This window comes from Cherax quadricarinatus, unplaced genomic scaffold, assembly GCF_038502225.1.
Source record: "Cherax quadricarinatus isolate ZL_2023a unplaced genomic scaffold, ASM3850222v1 Contig166, whole genome shotgun sequence".
In the NCBI taxonomy this organism is placed as follows: domain Eukaryota; kingdom Metazoa; phylum Arthropoda; class Malacostraca; order Decapoda; family Parastacidae; genus Cherax; species Cherax quadricarinatus.
The window spans coordinates 150901-156900 of record NW_027195192.1 but is presented as its reverse complement, the minus strand read 5'-3'; the positions used below and the strand labels follow the sequence as shown (position 1 = coordinate 156900).

At 40.2% G+C, this 6000-nt stretch overlaps 1 protein-coding gene across 1 annotated transcript in view; it reads left to right on the top strand.

Annotated features, from left to right (window-relative positions):
- Positions 1-233: 233 nt before the first annotated feature.
- Positions 234-6000, top strand: part of LOC138851240 (tripartite motif-containing protein 59-like) — an 80796-nt gene continuing 75029 nt past the window's right edge. The window contains exon 1 of the mRNA XM_070080133.1: positions 234-366. The gene's annotated coding sequence lies outside the window, so the exon portion shown is untranslated. The remainder of the gene's footprint in view (positions 367-6000) is intronic.

The following is a 6000-nucleotide window of genomic DNA, read 5'->3' as shown; positions in this document are numbered from 1 at the left end:
CCAGATATACTAAGCAAATTTCCTAAATTTGCTTGTAACAGATAAGTGAACTATAGATATGTAGATATAAATCCATATGTATTCCTGTTAACCCTTTGGGGCCTAGTTCCTAGGCCTTTTGTGTATCCATATGCTCTCGCGCTACCGTCCACAGGATGGATATGGGGTGCACAATAAACTAGCCACTTCGGTGGCAAAATCTAAAAAATCACTGTGTGCCAGAAATATTGTCAATAAAACACTGAAGTATTATGAGTTTGTGTCTATTTTAAACTATTTATCTTCATCTGGAAGTTGAGCTGGATAAAGTGTAACTGAGAGTCACCCTTAACAACCCAACAACAACAACAAGTTGGAACTGCACAGGTATTAGACGGAGTGTTGGACAGGCATTTGGCGGACTGTTGGACAGGTATTTGACGGAGTGTTGGACAGGTATTAGACGGAGTGTTGGACAGGCATTTGGCGGACTGTTGGACAGGTATTTGACGGAGTGTTGGACAGGTATTAGACGGAGTGCTGGATAGATATTAGACGGAGTGTTGGACAGGTATTAGACGGAGTATTGGACAGGTATTAGACGGAGTGTTGGACAGGTATTAGACGGAGTGTTGGACAGGTATTAGACGGAGTGTTGGACAGGTATTAGACGGAGTATTGGACAGGTATTAGACGGAGTGTTGGACAGGTATTAGACGGAGTGTTGGACAGGTATTAGACGGAATGTTGGACAGGTATTAGACGGAGTGTTGGACAGGTATTAGACGGAGTGTTGGACAGGTATTAGACGGAGTGTTGGACAGGTATTAGACGGAGTGTTGGACAGGTATTAGACAGAGTGTTGGACAGGTATTAGACGGAGTATTGGACAGGTATTAGACGGAGTGTTGGACAGGTATTAGACGGAGTATTGGACAGGTATTAGACGGACACTTGAGAGTGACTGAGGTGTAAGTAAGGTTTATTGTTCTCTCAGATTTATAAGATTTAAGTCTGGTTTTATTTACTATTTTATAAGTGTGTTATTGAATTTGTGTTATAATAGCACTTAACACTAAGTAGTAAGTTTTTATTCAGGTACACATATATACACTTACATTATCATACATAGCAACATATGTGTACATTACCCAGGATAACACATAACACTCACTGACTTATTTACATAAGAAAGAAGGAACACTGCAGTAGGTCTGTTGGCCCATACTAGGCAGGTCCTTCACAACCCAGTAACTGACCAAAGTCAGTCAGGATGGAGCACTTCAGAGGGCTGGAGCACTTCAGAGGGATGGAGCACTTCATAGGGATGGAGCACTTCAGAGGGATGGAGCACTTCAGAGGGATGGAGCACTTCATAGGGATGGAGCACTTCAGAGGGATGGAGCACTTCAGAGGGATGGAGCACTTCAGAGGGATGGAGCACTTCAGAGGGATGGAGCACTTCAGAGGGATGGAGCACTTCAGAGGGATGGAGCACTTCAGAGGGATGGAGCACTTCAGAGGGATGGAGCACTTCATAGGGATGGAGCACTTCAGAGGGATGGAGCACTTCAGAGGGATGGAGCACTTCAGAGGGATGGAGCACTTCAGAGGGATGGAGCACTTCAGAGGGATGGAGCACTTCAGAGGGATGGAGCACTTCAGAGGGATGGAGCACTTCAGAGGGATGGAGCACTTCAGAGGGATGGAGCACTTCAGAGGGATGGAGCACTTCAGAGGGATGGAGCACTTCAGAGGGATGGAGCACTTCAGAGGGATGGAGCACTTCAGAGGGATGGAGCTCTTTAGAGGGATGGAGCACTTCAGAGGGATGGAGCTCTTTAGAGGGATGGAGCACTTCAGAGGGATGGAGCACTTCAGAGGGATGGAGCTCTTTAGAGGGATGGAGCACTTCAGAGGGATGGAGCACTTCAGAGGGATGGAGCACTTCAGAGAGATAGTAAGATTCATCCTGGACCTTGGACCAAGAGAACATGTAGGCCAGAATGAATTACAACAGTTGGATATGTTGAATGTTGAAGACAGAGTAAAACTACTGAAGCTAAATCATGTTTATAAAATTGCTCACAAACAGTGTCCAGAAAATCTTGCTGTCAGTTTTGTCAAGGTTGGGAACCAAAGCAATCATAGTACTAGGGGGAGAGAACAATCATAGTACTAGGGGGAGAGAACAATCATAGTACTAGGGGGAGAGAACAATCATAGTACTAGGGGGAGAGAACAATCATAGTACTAGGGGGAGAGAACAATCATAGTACTAGGGGGAGAGAGCAATCATAGTACTAGGGGGAGAGAACAATCATAGTACTAGGGGGAGAGAGCAATCATAGTACTAGGGGGAGAGAACAATCATAGTACTAGGGGGAGAGAACAATCATAGTACTAGGGGGAGAGAACAATCATAGTACTAGGGGGAGAGAACAATCATAGTACTAGGGGGAGAGAGCACAACTTTGTAGTAGCCACAGTCATTGGCCAGGCTTCAAACACCTTTTATTGTACAGCAATAAAGGAATGGAACAGACTGCCTGCACATGTCAAAGCCAGTCATAGCATGAACCAGTTCAAGAAGAGTGCCAAAAGGTGTCTGATAAATATAGCTACAGAAAGGGAGGGGAATGATTTTCTATTTTTTATCTAACCTACGTGTAAATTTTACCTTAATCCTAGTAATGACCCTCGTATTGTAGATAGTTTTAATGACCCTCGTGCAGTAGATAGTCTTTTTAGTATGATAATAAGATGTTATCTCCATTATAGAATAATAATAAGATATTATAACCTTTATATTATAATAATAAGGTAAAAGGACCCCAATCAATCAAAGAGGCCCAGTGGATATTCATTGTTCTCAAGCACTGCATTATGTTGTCTAGCATTTTTATAATTGCATGGTTTGTGCTTTTACTTGGCTTGAATCCCAATTGGCAGGGGTTGAGTATGTTGCATGATGATAGTAAAGAGTATAATTACTTGTGGATTAATTTTTCGAAGATTTTGAATAACAATAGCAGGTTAGATGTAGGTTTGTAATTATTTATGTTGGGTGGGTCTCCTCCTTTGTATATTGAAGTAACCCATGTTTTAAGTATTACTTGGATTGTGTTAGTTTCTGATGATTTGTTGACCGCTGTTGCAATGGTGGATGAAAGCACATTAGCTGTTATTTTGATCAGTAGTGGTGGTATTTGTGCTAAGATTCCTTTTTTATTTTTTCAGTGAGTTTATTATCAAAGATACCTCAGAGGGATCAGCTGGAATAAGGTAGAGGGAGTTCAGAAAACTTCCAACAAGGTAGTCACTTGCTTGAAGACTGGTAGAGAAGAAATCATCTAATATATTGGCTGTTTCGGTAGGTTAGATATATGTATGGTTCATTGGGTTTGGTTAGGCCAGTATCTCTGGTTTTGGTGTTTTTTCCAGAACACAGGATTTGGGAAAGTGTGTTCTAGGTGTTCTTCACATCACTTCTCATTTCATTAACCTTCTAGCACAATAGAGCTGTTTAGACTTCCTTATTAGTTTGGTAATACTGATGCATAGTGTTTGGTTTGTTCTTTAGTTATTAAGCCCAATTCATACTGTTTTTCATAGTTATATTTTTATGAATGGACTTCAGGATACTATTTATTACTCATGGTTACCCAGTCTTTACTGCGATCTGCTTAATTTTAATAGGGTAATGTCTATTGAAAAGGCTTCGTATTTTTTTGGAGAAGAATCACCAGTGCCCCTGTGACCAGTAATGTATGAGTGTGCCAGTTAATGTAACTTACTGCTGTAGTGAAGTTATTAATGATGTCTCATCATGGAAACAAAATGAGATCATGTTAGTTTCAAGTGGTAGCTTATATATGTTGGTTATGGGGAAGGTGGGGGTAGTGATTAGTAGCAGTGTCTGTGATTATCCCTGCTTTGAGAGGAGCTATTGTGTTAGTCCAGATGTGGTCAGTTGAGGTAACACTTGTCTTATTGTTTCTAGTTGGTTTAGTTATTGCTGGTTATAGTTTGATTAGTTATAGCTGTTACTTGAGAGTCCTTGGCTAGAACAAGGTTAAAGTTGAAATACTGATCACATTGGGGTGATCACAATGCTATGCTCTGTTTTTGAGAGAATACTAAATTGAAAGAGAAGAAATTGAACCTTTCACATAACTACTAGTTGTGTGAAGTTCAGGGTTAGAAGAGGATGGTCCATGTGTGGCAAAATATTAGTCTTGAGAAATTGCACAGTCTGTTCTATGGGGATGTGAGTGATCAGAGTGATCTTATTTCTTGTTCATGCTGATACAAACAAGTCTGGACAACAGTTTCCTTGGGTTCTTGAGGTGTTAAATTCTTACAGTTTTTAATAGTTTCGTTAAGTATCCAGTAAGTTTTCCCTGCTAGTTTCTATGATGCACTTCCTATTGTAGATGTTATGGGATAGAGAAGAATGATTCACTTTTATTATTGTAGGAAGATCTTAAATGAGTACAAGGTGAGGATTAGAGGGAAGTTGGCAACAGATTACAAGGTGAGAATTAGAGGGAAGTTGGCAACAGAGTACAAGGTGAGAATTAGAGGGAAGTTGGCAACAGATTACAAGGTGAGAATTAGAGGGAAGTTGGCAACAGAGTACAAGGTGAGAATTAGAGGGAAGTTGGCAACAGAGTACAAGGTGAGAATTAGAGGGAAGTTGGCAACAGATTACAAGGTGAGAATTAGAGGGAAGTTGGCAACAGAGTACAAGGTGAGAATTAGAGGGAAGTTGGCAACAGATTACAAGGTGAGAATTAGAGGGAAGTTGGCAACAGAGTACAAGGTGAGAATTAGAGGGAAGTTGGCAACAGAGTACAAGGTGAGAATTAGAGGGAAGTTGGCAACAGAGTACAAGGTGAGAATTAGAGGGAAGTTGGCAACAGAGTACAAGGTGAGACTCATGAAATTGCAATGACACAATTGCAAAGAAACCATACCATGGGCGGGTTAAGAACCCGTGATCAGAGAGTCATAAAACTCCACACCAATGCATTAGCCACTGGACCAGCAAGTGACAATAAGAGTCATCCAACTAGGTATATTTATACACCATAGGAAGGTTAGCATAGGCACCATTGTGTCTACAAATGCAAGTTTTTACAGACAAATCTCCAGCTAGTATGGTGCAGGTTCTAAACCCGCCTCTGGTATGGTATGTTTGCAGTCATGTCATTATGATTTCGTGAGTCATGTTGACGGTTTTGAGGGGACTTAAGCTAGAGCTCATCATGTCCATGCTAGCTTTCTAGGTTGTTTTCAGGACTGGAAGTAGCTTGAAATTGACAAAAATATTCTGAGGACTGGTAAGGTCCCCCTAACCCCCTGCTCTGTTTTATGGGCTTTTAATAGTTCTGATTCAATTATTGGGATGCCATAAACTGTAACCAATAATTCCTGGTTATATTCTGTTATCCAAGAAATAGAGTAAATCTTTATTTTTTGTGTGATTATGAATTTAACATGGAAAGCAAGTTTAATAAAGAATGGTGCTGGGAATGTGAATAATGAACAGGGGAAAATTTTGTTTTAGTGCCAAGAATATCTACATTGAATATTTTGGACTGTGTTTAAAAATTTTCATTTTTTATTTTTGTGTAAACTTGGCCAGATTACCGATTTCTGTGGACTTTATAGTGTAGTTGTAATAGTTGAATGGCAGTTCTTTGTGCTCAAACACTGACTTTTTTGGGTCATCCCAGGTTCCCTACACATATACTGCTATGTATGATAATCTATGTAACTATTTGTGTATACCTGAGTAAACTTACTAGTAATATTGAATTTGGTTGAATGGAAGAGTGGAATTGCTTTAAACTAGAACTCAAATTGGGTGAATTGCTAATGTGCAAATTGTACTTGGATCACAAACTTTGCATCTGCATAACTCTGTAAGTTTTCCATCAAATTTCATACTTTTCACATCATTACCTCCAGTAAAAATTCTCTTCCATTTTGGAAGATTTTTTTTCCTTTAAAGAA